Raw genomic sequence first — 15,246 nt, 5'->3', positions numbered from 1 at the left:
AATCACTTGTCAGATAATGAACTCTGGTAAAGTGAAAGCTGAACTGTGATTGGTTGCTATGGGAGACCAGACCACTCCACTCTTTCTCTCACACAGTTTGATAAATCTGGGCCACTGGGTGAAAACTCTGAGCCCCTGACTGACCGGGCCTAACTTTACTTCGGCTGTTTTCGTTAATCGTTAGGAATACAGAAACATAAAATGAATAATGTAATCTGCCGAATTTGAAAGTAAAACGAATGCGGACAAAATAACGAATGCGGCCGAAATAACGAATACGTCCGAAGTAACGAAAGCGCCAAATGTAACGAATGTGTACGAAATAATGGACGGGTGTGATATAACAAATGCATCTGAATGATATTTCGGATGGATCCGAAAATGTACGGATGCATCCGAAAAACAGAATGAAACGATGTACTCGATAACGAATGTGCAACAGAACCGAAATTTTTTTAATACGAAAATGTACGAAACGAAAAAAAAACGCATTTTTTGGTCGTGCACAAGTCTATTACATTATTTATCCCGGAGGCCCCATGGGTTGTCAGTCCACACCTGGTGCAAGCTTTAGGCTCTATAACAACAGCGCTGCAGATGGTTTTAGGCTAGTTGCCTGTTGGGTAAAATTTTTTAAATGCCATTCTCTACTGCTACCCTTCTATGCACCCCCCCATGTGCACAGAGACATCACAGTACTAGTACACAATGTACTGTGACATCACTGTACATTTTAACAGTGTGGAAGTGGTGGCAGCATGAGTAGACCATATAGTGGCTGAATGGCACAGCCCAGAGTTGGCTGAAGCATGAGGAGACCATATGGTGGCTGAATGGCACAGCCTGGAGTTGGCTGAAGCATGAGGAGACCATATAGTTGCTGATTGGCACAGTCTGGAGGTGGCTGAAGCATGAGGAGACCATATAGTGGCTGAATGGCACAGCCTGAAGTTGGCTGAAGCATGAAGAGACCATAAACTGGCTGAATGGCACAGCCTGGAATTAACTGAAGCATGAGGAGACCGTATAGTGGCTGAATGGCCCAGGTTGGAGTTGGCTGAAGCATGAGGAGACCGTATAGTGGCTGAATGGCACAGCCTGGAGGTGGCTGAAGCATGATTATTATTATTTTATTGGCACCATTTTGGAATAATGTAGACCAGTATGGTAAATCTAAGGGCCTGCAGTACCTATAAGAATATATATCCACCACAAAGAAATTTTTGGTCACATTATGGGTACACGTACTGTATATGTTGTGGATTTCCTGCTGCAGATTATTTCATGCGCATTTAATATAAGAAATAGCTAAACACAGCATCACATCTTCAGCATATACCGTATCTGTAAGAATACCCTTATTATTAAAGTAACAATTTAACAATTTCCTCATAACTCCAAAAAACATGGTGAAATTAATTTCCCATTGACTGGCCATGATTGTTCTAGCATGAACTACCTAAAAATAAACCTTTCAATTACATTTTTTAGATGTGTCAAAAGTTTTCATTGATGGAGGTCTGAGTGTTCAGACCCCCACCAGTCATAAGAATAATCCAGGAGAAGTCCGCACAGTCACATGCCCCTCTCCCTGCTCAGTGTGACTTCATCAAGACATGGTCCGTAGAATTATTTTGAGTGTGTGTCTCGATGACAGAGCTGGTTGAGAACGTGCTGAGTGTGGATATTTCCTGGTTCACTCTCCTGATTGGCAGGGGTCTGAACAAACAGACCCCACTGATCAAAACTATTGACATGTGACTAGGACATGTCAAAGGTTTTTCCAAGTGACAGTGCCCTGGAAAATAGGTTTGTGCAAGGTGAAGGAATACAGAGCCAAACTGATATGTTTCGCCACATTTATTTAACTGTCTGGTTCCCTATAACCACCATATCCGCGCTGAGATTTCATTCTGTATACTGCTCTTAAAAAATTGCTGTGATTGGTTCCTATAGGCAACACAGACAGATTTTGTCAGTTTTAATAAATCTGTCCCAGTGTGTTTGCCCTTCTGCATGACGTAGGGAATGTTGCAGGACAGATATTCTATCTTTGGTGTTCTTTGAATTCCTGTGCCATACCACTGTCCCTTTAGGGACTGCAAGAGGCATAACAAAGTTATATATTTTTTTTATAATTAAATAATTAATTATTCAAATGACCACATGTGCTTTACACCTATGAACTATAGCAACTTGCAACTAAAATAGCCCTTGCCTGTCAAGACATGAATTCCATAAGACCTCTGAAAGTGTTCTGTGGCATTCCCAGCAGATTCCTGTAAGTTGCAATGTGGAGCCTCCTGGAATTAGTCTGGTCTTTCCAGCACATCCCACAAACGACTGTTGGATGAGATCTAGGGAAATTGGAAGGTAAACCTCAAAACTATATTCTATGTCTTCAATATACTCTAAGACATTTTTTTAAAGTGTGGCAGTACACATTATCCTGTGGAAAATCTTTAGCAAAGTCCGATTTGCTGTGCTCGCAGAACTCTTCAAAAAGTTCAGTTTACAGAGAATATGTTCTATGCACACCTGCAATGCAATAACCCTCAAAACTTGTGGAAAACACTGCCTAAGGGTGCGTTCACACAGAGTAATTCAAGAGGAATTTACTCGAGTAATTCCTCTTGAATTCTCCGCTCCAAATTCATTCACATCTCCTCTGCCCATTGACTTTAATGTTTTTTCCGCTGTTCTGTTCACACTGCGGAAATTCTGCAAGTGGAATTCCGACGCTGAATTCCGTTCCGCTTGATGAATGAGCATGTTCATTCTTCAAGTGGAATCCGCTAGCAGAAATCAATGGTAAAAAAAAATGGAATTTGCGCGGAAATTCACATGGAATTTGCGCGGAAATGGCTGAAAAACCCTTCACTTCTTTCTCCCCCATTTCTCCCGTGCGAATTGCGCGTAAAAAAATAAATTTTCACTCGTAAATTTTTCGGCGTGAATTACTCTTCATTTACTCCGTGTGAACGCACCCTAAGAGTTCTAAAGCCCTGTATAACACTGCTTGGTCACCTAGGAATATAGTCAAGTAGTTCTAAAGTTGTTTTAAGGCTAAGTTAATGTCAAACTTACAGCAACAAGCAGCAATCCATAGTAACTTATAAAAGTTGTAGGTAGGTGGACTAGTGATAGTTATAGTAGACAGCAGGCAGTGGTGGACTGTGGTATTTGTTGTAGCCAGAAGACAGCAGGAAGTTATGGACTAAGGATGGTTGTAGCAAGCAGACAGTGATGGACTGGTTGGAGTTGTAGTGGTCAGTGGACTGCAAGCAGTGGTAGACTGATTGAAATTTTAGTAACCAGTGGGCAGAAGAGATCGTGGATGTGCTATCTATTGAGTAGCATCAGGCAAAGGCATTTTAAATTACTCACTGATCCATGCTTGATTCATTTTAACAAACGTGAGTTTTTTCACTTCTTGTTCACTTTCGGGGGACACCACCGACTGCTGCGCTGAACTCTCTCTAATGCTACACTGTAGGGTAGACAAGACAGAATACTCAAACTCTGGCCAACGGTCAATTCTGGTTAAGCAGAAGTCCATGGGGTCTGGGCCTCTTGTATCTGTTAAAGAAAGGGCACAGCTTGGGCACATCCCTTTTGGGATAATTCAGGTCAACTATGACTATGGACTTTTTTTCCGAAACATGTCAGTTTTCATCCCACAGACATAGGAATGAATGGGCGGCACTCACGTCTTGCAATGAACAGACACCGCTTTATTTTCTTAGGAGCAGCAGGATCAGACAGTTGCATAACAATGTAAGCGACAATTGTTTCATGCTACATGTGCTTCTTCATGGCTTACTTCTTTGGGTCCCCTTTTTGACCCTGTGGAACATACTTTGTTGTAAAAACCCTTATGGAACATAATGTGATTAGGAACCTCAATCTTCACATCAGGATTAAAGCCAAAAGGCAGCTTTTCCTCCATCTGGGGCAAGCATGTCAAACTCAAAGGCTAACATGGGCCAAAAAAAAAAAGGTTAAAATTTATGTGGGCCACATAAAAAAAAATAAACATGCCCCCCTGCACAAGACCCCATGCCCCTCAGTCCCCCCCATTAGGTGTGCAGTACAGTTCCCCCACAGACATACAGCCTTCAGCCATATACAGTGTATGGCTGGAGGCTGTATGCCTGTTTACTGCCCCACTTCAGTATTTCAACCCCCACTCCTCCAGTCCGGGGTTATGATCTACTGCTATAGCCTATGGGCCATAGCAGTAGGTCCCGGGACCGGAGGAGCGGGGGTCGGAATACCGAAGATGAGGTGCTGGTGAGTGGTGACCATACCCACGTGTCCTCTACACTGGTCCACTTTGCTCTTCTCCTATGGGTGTACGCGACATCAGTGACGTCCCTGCGTGCCCTACCTCCCTGCAGCCCCAGCGTTTTTAAAGTAAACACGGGGCTGCAAAGAGGTAACCGGGCATCCTTATGTCCTGAAAAGATTTTTCGGGACACAGGGATGTGACAGCGGGCCCCTGCGGGCATGGGGCCCGGAGCAGGCGCTCCAGGAGCGCCAATGATAATCCGGCCCTGACCAGAGCAATGAATATCTTTGCCAGGCCGCAAAGATATTAATTGTGGGCCGCATGTTTGACACCCATGATCTGGGGGGCATCGGAACTTACTTAAAAAGGGGGTTTTCCAGTGGGAAACAAATCTTTCCGATCAACAGGTGGCAGAAAGTTAAAAGGTAATCTGTCACCAGTGTCACCTGGTAGATATATGAAAAAAGAAGCGTATGCAGATCCATGATAAGAAATGAAAATTTTATTGACATAAATCCAAAATCCAATTACAGACATTTAAAACCAAGTAAAATATATATGACTATATAAAGCGCAGATACAACTGCAAGGCCTGCAGCCACAGAGGCACAGAACATATAGGGTGGTCCGGTGGGACTCAAGTGCTACCATAGAAGTGACTCACAAAGTAAAAATAAGGAGAAACCTACTGAGTGCCCAAAAGGAATATAGCAATAATAATGTGAGGAGGGGAGCAAAAATAAATAAAGCCCCCTCAGAAGACCCAGTGGTCAATAAAGCAATAAAGTAGGTATAAGTAAAGCAAATTGCAGAGTTGCAGCAAAGAGTATCCATCAAAAATAAACAATAGGCAGGTATAGTTACCAAGAGCAGAGTAATAGACGTGCACCAGACCACCCTCACCCAACGTTTCACCAATGAGGCTTCTTCCGGGGTGTAGAAACAAAGCTTTTCGATCAACAGGTGTCAGAAAGTTAAAAAATAATCTGTCACCAGTGTCACGTAGTGCAGGTGACACTGATGACAACGGCACTCATCTTGTTCCAGTCCGTGGCGGGGATCTCCAGTAATCTTTTCTGGTATCTTTACCAGCTTTTGGCATGGGTGGAGGTTAATGATGTATCCGCTGCTGTTCCCAGGACCCAGCAGAGAGCAGCAGCAGTGGTATCCCTAAGCTCTGCCCATGCCCCAAGCCGTTGCTGCTTTCTGCAGGGTCCCAGGCAGCAGCTGTTACGTCATTAAGCTCCGCCCGTGCCGGGAGCAAAGATTGCAGAAAAGATTACAGGAGATCCCCGCCACGGACCGGGACAAGGTGAGTACTGTCGTCATCAGTGTCACCTGCACTACCTGTCGGTACCGACAGGTTAATGCAGGTGACACTGGTGACAGATTTCCTTTAGACAGATTTGTAAGTTACTTCTAAAAATTTATCTTCAAAAATATTAACCTCTTAAGGACTCAGGGCGTACCTGTACGCCCTGAGCCCGGTGTTTAAAGCAGGGTCACGCCGTGACCCCCGCATCACACCGGGTCGATCTCGGCTGCTAGTCATAGCCGGGACCCTGGGCTAATAACCCTTCAGATGCGGCGATCAAAGTTGACCACCGCATCTGAAAGTGAAAGTAAACGCTTCCTGGCCGCTCAGTCGGGCTGATCGGGACATGGCGATAAAATCGCGATGTCCCAATCAGCTAGGACGCGAGCGGAGGTCCCCTTAACTGTCTACGTCACATCCGATCTGGGTTTGATTGCTCCAAGCCTGAGCTACAGGCTTGAGCAATCGAGCCCCTATCTCACTGATCCATGAAAAGCTATGGCTTTGCATGGATCAGTATAAGAGATCAGTGTGTGCAGTGTTCTAGCCCCCTATGGGAGCTAGAAAACTGCAAAAAAAAAAAAAAAAGAGATTTTTTTTTTTTTTTTTTACAAAAGGTAATTTAACCCATTCCCTAATAAGTTTGAATCACCCCCTTTTCCCATAAAGAAAAAACTAAGTAAAAACAAACATGTGGTATCACCGCGTGCGTAAATGTCCGAACTATAAAAATATATCGTTAATTAAACCGCACGGTCAATGGCGTACACACAAAAAATTCCAGAGTCCAACATAGCGTATTTTTGGTCACTTTTTATATCATAAAAAAATGTATAAAAAGCAATCAAAAAGTCCGATCAATGCAGAAATGGTACCGATAAAGGCTTCAGAACACGGCGCAAAAAATGAGCCCTCAAACCGGCCCATAAGCGGAAAAATAAAAAAGTTATAGGGGTCAGAAGATGACAATTTTAAACATACATTTTCTTATGATTTTTTTCATAAGTACGACAAAATCAAACCTATATAAGTAGGGTATTATTTTAACCGTATGGACCTACAGAATAAAGAGAATGTGTCATTTTACAAAAAAAATGCACTGCTTAGAAACGGAAGCCCCTAAGAGTTACAAAATGACATTTTTTCTTCAATTTTGTCGCACAATGAATTTTTTTTCAGTTTCGCCGTGGATTTTTTGGTAAAATGACTAATGTCACCGCAAAGTAGAATTGGTGGCGCAAAAAATAAGCCATCATATGGAATTTTATGTGCAAAATTGAAAGTGATGATTTTTAGAAGGTGATGAGGAAAAAATTAAAATGCAAAAACGGAAAATCACCGAGTCCTTAAGGGGTTAATCCTTGAGGTACTTAGCTGCTATATACTACAGAGGAAGTTCTTTTCAGTCTGACCACAGTGCTCTTTGCTGGCACCTATGTCCATGTCAGGAACTGTCCAGAGCAGGATAGGTTTACTATGGGGATTTGCTCCTACTCTGCTGACACCTCTGTCTGAGTTAGGAACTGTCCAGAGAGTATTGTGGTCAGAAAGAAAACAACTCAACTTCCTCTGCAGCATACATCAGCTGATAAAAAAATCTTAATCCTTCAGTTACTTAATAAAAAGTAGTTTACAAATTAACATTTTGGAGCCAGATGATACGGGAAAAATGTCCACTAGAGTACCCCTTTAACCCCTTAAGGACCCGGGGTTTTTCAGTCTTTTGCACTTTCGTTTTTTTTTTCCCCCTTACCTTAAAAAAAAAAAAAATAAATTCAATTTTGCACCTGAAAAAATCCCTATGATGGCTTATTTTTTTGCACCAGCAAATTCTATTTTGTGACGACAGTCATTTTACCCAAAAATCTATGACGAAAATCATTGTGCGACAAAACCGAAGAAAAAAACGCCATTTTGTAACTTTTAGGGGCTTCCGCTTCTAAGCAGTACATTTTTCGGTAAAAATGACACCGCTTTATTCTGTTGGTCCATACGATTAAAATGATACACTATTTTTATAGGTTTGATTTTGTCGTACTTCCGGAAAAAATTACTACATGCAGGTGTATACAAGTGCTGCTGTTTCTAAGTGCATTGGAAAGATATTGCAGGAGACTTACTTGAACTTTTTCAACTGCAACATCTGTGTTTCTGCTTACCACTGCTTGAGAACAGGTAAGGAATTTGTTCAGGTGTTTAGTATTGTGTGTTTGATAATGAGCCTAGCTCATCAAGGTGTTACATTTGTTTTTGGGGGAGGAGCTTGTGAGGGAGTGTGTGTGTGTGTGCGTATATATATATATATATATATATATATATATATATATATATAGGCTCTGACTCATTAGCTGGCTTAATTCATTAGCTGCTGTATACAATTGCTGCTGTTTCTAAGTGCATTGGAGAGATATTGCAGGAAATAGTCAGGAGGTTGGCTGGAGGTGGCTACACTCAAAAACAAAAAAAAAGGTAAGATTTAGGAAAATGGTTTTGTGAGATGTCTCCTGGGAGCTACTGCTAGAAGAGATATAAGATGTATTCGTAATATTGTTAAGCAAGCAAAGTAGGAAGGGGAAGTTGATGTTCTTGTCCATCTAGGGACAAATGACCTGGCTCGCAATGAAGTTTCAGGGTTTAAGGAATCTTTCATCACACTTGGTAATGATGTACAGGATTTTGCATCCATTGTTTCATTTTTTTTTTGAAGTTCTGCCTGTGCATAACGATCAGCATGATAGGCAGAGGCACATTAAAGAGTTCAACTTATGGCTTAGTAAATGGTGTCAAGAGCAAGGATTTGGCTTTGTGTCTCATGATAGCTCTACTTGGAATAGAAAGGAACTGTACAAAAAAAGATGGTTTGCATCTTTCTCTCAAATGCACTCAGTGAACAATTCCAAGAATTTGCTAAGGAGCATTTAAACTAGGAAGGGGGGGGGGGGGGCGCAAAAGTGAAAATCCATGAGTCCAATTGCCCCCCGAAACAATGCCAGAACATGTCAGTAGCACAGAGGTTAAGAAATGACAAGCTCAGAGTCCTGTCTACAAATGCCCGCAGTGTAGGTAATAAAATCAATGAACTTGGGTCAATAATGGCATCTGAGAATGTAGATTTAGTGGCTGTTACTGAGACATGGTTTAATGAAAGGAATGACTGTGACATATCCATACCAGGGTACTCTTTATACAGAAGAGACAGCGAAGGCAAGAAAGGAGGAGGAGTGGCCCTATATGTGAAAGATCGCATACAATCTAACATAATACAAGTTAGTGAGGCAACCACAGAGTCAGTTTGGGTTGCGTTGCTGTTTGGTAATCATGCAGTAACTTGTGTAGGTGTGATATACAGACCATTTGGCCAAGTTAAAGAAGTAGATCTAGTTGAAGAAATATCTAAAATGACAATGAAAGGAGAGGTTATTATGGGAAACTGCAATCTTCCGGATATAAACTGGAAAACCAAAATAGCAAGTTCTGCCAGGAGTACAGATATTCTAAAGTCCCTACTGGGATTATCTCTACAAGTGGTTGAGGAGCCAACGCGGAAGGAGACCATTTTGGATTTGGTATTCACAAATGGGGATTTGGTATATGATGTTATTGTTGGCAAAAGCTTGGGATCTAGTGATCACCAATCAGTGTGGTTTAATATAAGAACAGTGAAGGAGTCACACCACACAAACACTAAAGTTTTAGATTTTAGAAAAACAGACTTCAAAAATGAGATTAGTCATAAATGAGTCCCTATCAGACGAACAAATTACATGGAGTTCAGGAGAAATGGGACTGCTTAAAAGACACTATTGAAGGCAACAGAAAATTGCACTAGATTTGTCAGTAAAAGCAGAAAAAGGAAGAGACCACTGTGGTACTCAGCAGAAGTGGCCAAAATCATAAACAAAAACTAGCATTTAGCAATTATATAACAACCCAGAGCAATGAAGATAGGGAAATCTACAAGACTAGGCAGAAAGAGTACAAGCAAGTTATAAGAACTTCTAAAGCACAGGCAGAAGAAAAACTAGCTCAGTCTGTGAAAAAAGGGGATAAGACATTCTTCAGATATATAAATGAAAAAAGGAAATCAAAACCAGGAATAAACTAAATTAAAAACAAAGTAAGGAAGGTATGTAGAAGAGAATAAGGGCTAGCCGACTGCCTTCATGAATACTTCTGCTCAGTTTTTACAGAAGAAAAAGGACCTCCATTAGAGGAAAACTAAGGAATTCTTTGATGCATGTGTCTTTACAGAGGAAGAGGTTCTACGTTTGCTTTCTAAAGTGAAGACAAATCAATCACAGGGGCCTGATGAGATACACCTAAAATTATTAAAAGTTTAGTGGTGAGCTAGCAAAAGCGTTAACAGATTTATTTAACCAATCAATGGTAACCGGAGCCGTCCCGGAAGATTGGAAATTAGCAAATGTTGTGCCCATTCACCAGAAAGGTAGTAAGGAGGAATCAAGCAACTATAGGCCAGTAAGTCTGACATCAATAGTGGGGAAATAGAAACCCTATTAAAGTATTGGATTGTGGAACATCTAAAATCCCATGGATTGCAAGATGAAAAACAACATGGGTGTACTTCAGGGAGATCATGTCAAACAAATCTTATTGATTTTTTTGACTGGGTGACTAAACGAATAGATGGCGGAGGGGCAGTAGACATTGCCTATCTAGATTTTAGTAAGGCTTTTGACACTGTCCCACATAGAAGACTTATCAATAAACTACAGTCATTGAGCTTGAACTCCAATATTGTTGAGTGGATTAGGCAGTGGCTGAGTAACAGACAACAGAGGGTTGTAGTCAATGGAGAATATTCAGAGCAAGGTCTTGTCACCAGTGGGATACCTCAGGGATCTGTACTGGGACCATCTTCATTAGCGATATTACAGAAGGTCTCGATGGTAAGGTATGTCTTTTTGCTAATGACACAAAGATATGTAACAGGGTTGATGTTCCTGGAGGGATCCGCCAAATGGAAAAGGATTTAGGCAAACTAGAAGAATGGTCAGAACTCTGGCAACTGAAATTTTATGTGGATAAGTGCAAGATAATGCACCTGGGGCCTAAAAACCCTCAGGTAGAATATAGATTATTTGACCTCAGTATCTGAGGAGAGGGATTTAGGAGTAATTATTTCAGAAGACTTAAAAGGTAGGAAGACCATGTAAGAGCAGCAGGAAACGCTAGCAGAATGCTTTGATGTATAGGGAGAGGTATAAGCAGTAGAAAGAGAGAAGTGCTCATGCCGCTGTACAGAACACTGGTGAGACATCAATTGGAGTATTGTGCGCAGTACTGGAGGCTGTATCTCCAGAAGGATATACTTGAACGAAGGGTAAAAAGTGGCACAGGACAATAAATACTTTTATTGGTGAAGTTCCAGAAGGATATAGATACGCTAGAGAGAGTTCAAAGAAGAGCTACTAAACTAGTACATGGATTGCAGGATAAAACTAATCAGGAAAGGTTAAAGGACCTTAACATGTATAGCTTAGAGGAAATGAGAGAGGGGATATGATAGAGACTTTTAAATACATAAAGGGAATCAACATGGTAAAGGAGGAGAGCATATTTAAAAGAAGAACAACTACCACAAGAGGACAGTTTTAAATTAGAGGGGCAAAGGTTTAAAAGTAATATCAGGAAGTATTACTTTACTGAGAGAGTAGTGGATGCATGGAATAGCCTTCCTGCAGAAGTGGTCACTGCAAATACAGTGAAGGAGTTTAAACATGCATAGGATAAGCATAAGGCTATCCTTCATATAAGATAGGGCCAGGGACTATTCATAGTATTCAGATTATTGGGCAGACTAGATGGGCCAAATGGTTCTTATCTGCCGACACATTCTATGTTTCTAGGAAAATGTATACGTTTAAAATGGTCATCTTCTGACCCCTATAACTTTATTTTTCCGCATACGGGGTGGTATGAGGGCTCATTCTTTGCACCGTGATCTTAATTTTTAGTGGTACCATTTTTGTATTGATCAAACTTTTTGATCGCTTTTCATTCATTTTTTCATGATAAAAAGTGACCAAACCAAAAATAAGCTATTTTGGAATTTGGAATTTTTTTGTGTGTACGCCATTGACCGTGTGGTTTAACCTCTTCAGGACCCATGACGTATGCATAAGTCATCACACCCTGGGTCTTAAGGACCCATGACGTATGCATACGTCATGGCGTTTTCCGGTCTCTGCCGCTCGCCGGGCAGAGATCGGAACCGGATGCCTGCTGAAATCCTTCAGCAGGCATCCAGGGCAAACGTCGAGGGGGGCCATGTAGGGAAATCGCCCTTGCGATCTGCGGCGATACCGGGCTGATCGGGTCTCTGGGACCCGACCACCCGGTAATTTCGCATGATCCCGGCTGTCACAGACAGCCAGGACCATGCTGAAGTATCGGAGCGAGGTGGCAAGCCGGCCACCTCCTCCTATACCCTGCGATCTGTCGGTTAGTTAACCGACCAATCGCAGGGGGGAGGGCGGTTACTTCCTCCCGTCCTGTCCGGCCCCTGAAAGTCCGGAGAGGACGGGAGGAAGACCGGAGGACGCGGCGGGGGACGGGGGAGTGCTGGGGACCGGCCCCGATACTTACCTCGTCCCTGAAGACCCGGATCCAGACGATGAAGATGGTGGCGGCGGCGACAGGTGAGTAGATCTTCAGCCGCGGTCGGGCCCTTTACAGCAATGCACGTCGCCGTAAAGCGACATGCATTGCTGTAATAGGACCCTGTAAACTACAACTCCCAGCATGCCCAGACAGCCCTTGGCGTCTGGGCATGCTGGGAGTTGCAGTTTCGCAACATCTGGAGGTCCACAGTTTGGAGACCACTGTGCCCTTCCAGATGTTGCAAAACTACACATCCTCAGCATGCCCTTACTGTCCAGGCATGCTGGGAGTTGTAGTTCTGTAACATCTGGCCCTTCAGATGTTGCAGAACTACAACTCCCAGCATGCCTGGACAGTTTTGCCATACTGGGAGTTGTAGTTTTGCAACATCTGGAAGGGCACAGATTGGGAACCACTGTATTAGTGGTCTGCAAACTGTAGTCCTCCAGATGTTGCCGAACTACTACTCCCAGCATGCCTGAGAATGTTTGGGAGTTGTGGTTTTGCAACAGCTGGAGGCACACTGGTTGGGAAACATTGTTTCCTAACTCAGTGTTTCCCAACCCGTGTGCCTCCAGCTGTTGCAAAACCACAACTCCCAAACATTCTCAGGCATGCTGGGAGTAGTAGTTTTGCAACAGCTGGAGGTCCCCCCCTGTGAATGTACAGGGTACATTCACATGGGCAGGGGGCTTACAGTGAGTATCGGGCTGCAAGTTTGCGATGCAGCAAATTTTGCGCGGCAGCTCAAACTCGCTGTTACCCCCCGCCCGTGTGACTGTACCCTAAAAACACTACACTACACTACCACAAAATAAAATAAAAAGTAAAAAACACTACATATACACATACCCCTACACAGCCCCCCTCCCTCCCCAATAAAAATGAAAAACGCCTGGTACGCCACTCTTTCCAAAATGGAGCCTCCAGCTGTTGCAAAACAACAACTCCCAGTATTGCCAGACAGCCGTTGACTGTCCAGGCATGCTGGGAGTTTTGCAACAGCTGGAGGCACCCTGTTTGGGAATCACTGGCGTAGAATACCCCTATGCAAATCCCTAATTCAGGCCTCAAATGCGCATGGCGCTCTCACTTTGGAGCCCTGTCGTATTTCAAGGCAACAGTTTAGTGCCACATATGGGGTATCGCCGTACTCGGCAGAAATCGACTAACAAATCTTGGGGGTCTTTTTCTCCTTTCACCCCTTATGAAAAGGTGAAGTTGGGGTCTACACCAGCATGTTAGTGTAAAAAAATAAACTTTTTACACTGACATGCTGGTGTTGCCCTATACTTTTCATTTTGACAAGAGGTAAAGGAGAAAAAAGCCCCACAAAATTTGTAACGCAATTTCTCCCGAGTACGGAGATACCCCATATGTAGGCGTAAAGTGTTCTGGGGTGGCTGATTGTTACAGCGGTTTTGACAAACGCAAAAAAAAAAAAAAAACACATGTGACCCCCATTTCGGAAACTACACCCCTCACGGAATGTAATGAGGGGTGCAGTGAGAATTTACACCCCACAGGTGTCTGACAGATCTTTGGAAGAGTGGGCTGTGCAAATTAAAAATGTTGTACAGCCCACTGTTCCAAAGATATGACAGACACCAGTGGGGGGTAAATGCTCATTTTATGCCTTGTTACGTTCCTCAAGGGGTCTAGTTTCCAAAATGGTATGCCATGTGGGGGTTATTTTGCTGTCCTGGCACCATATGGGCTTCCTAAATGCGACATGCCCCCCCGAGCAAAATTTGCTCTCAAAAAGCCAAATATGACTCCTTCTCTTCTGAGCATTGTAGTTCACCCATAGTACACCTCAGGTCAACTTATGGGGTACCTTCATACTCAGAAGAGATGGGGTTACAATGTTTGGGGGGTATTTTCTGCTATTAACCCTTGCAAAAATGTGAAATTTGGGGGGAAACACATTTTAGTGAAATTTTATTTTTATTTTTTTACATATGCAAAAGTCGTGAAACCCCTGTGGGGTATTAAGGCTCACTTTATTCCTTGTTACGTACCTCAAGGGGTCTAGTTTCCAAAATGGTATGCCATGTGGGGGATTTTTGCTGTTCTGGCACCATAGGGGCTTCCTAAATGCAACATGCCTCCCAAAAACCATTTCAAAAAAACGTACTCTCCAAAATCCCCTTGTCGCTCCTTCGCTTCTGAGCCCTCTACTGCGCCCGCCGAACACTTTACATAGACATATGAGGTATGTGCTTACTCGAGAGAAATTGGGCTACAAATATAAGTATACATTTTCTCCTTTTTCCCCTTGTAAAAATTCAAAAATTGGGTCTACAAGAACATGTGAGTGTAAAAAATGGAGATTGTGAATTTTCTCCTTCACTTTGCTGTTATTCCTGTGAAACACCTAAAGGGTTAAAACGCGGACTGAATGTCATTTTGAATACTTTGGGGGGTGCAGTTTTTATAATGGGGTCATTTGTGGGGTATTTCTAATATGAAGACCCTTCAAATCCACTTCAAACCTGAACTGGTCCATGAAAAATTGTGAGTTTGGAAATTTTGTGAAAAATTGGAAAATTGCTGCTGAACTTTGAAGCCCTCTGATGACTTCCAAAAGTAAAAACACGTACATTTTATGATGCAAACATAAAATAGACATATTGTATATGTGAATAAAAAAAAAAAATTTGGAATATCCATTTTCCTTACAAGCAGAGAGCTTCAAAGTTAAAAAAAAAATGCAAAATTTTCAAAATTTTCATAAAATTTTGGGATTTTTCACCAAGAAAGGATGCAAGATACCACAAAATTTTACCACTATGTTAAAGTAGAATATGTCACGAAGAAACAATCTTTGAATCAGAATGATAACTAAAAGCATTCCAGAGTTATTAATGTTTAAAGTGACAGTGGTCAGAATTGCAAAAAATGGCCGGGTCCTGGGGTGTAAAATGGCTGGGTCCTTAAGGGGTTAATAACTATATGTTTTTATAATTCTGACATGCGGCGATACCACATGTGTATTTTTATTTACACTTTTTTT

Source organism: Hyla sarda, chromosome 1, assembly GCF_029499605.1.
Source record: "Hyla sarda isolate aHylSar1 chromosome 1, aHylSar1.hap1, whole genome shotgun sequence".
Classification (NCBI taxonomy): Eukaryota; Metazoa; Chordata; class Amphibia; order Anura; family Hylidae; genus Hyla; species Hyla sarda.
This window is presented reverse-complemented; position numbering follows the sequence as displayed.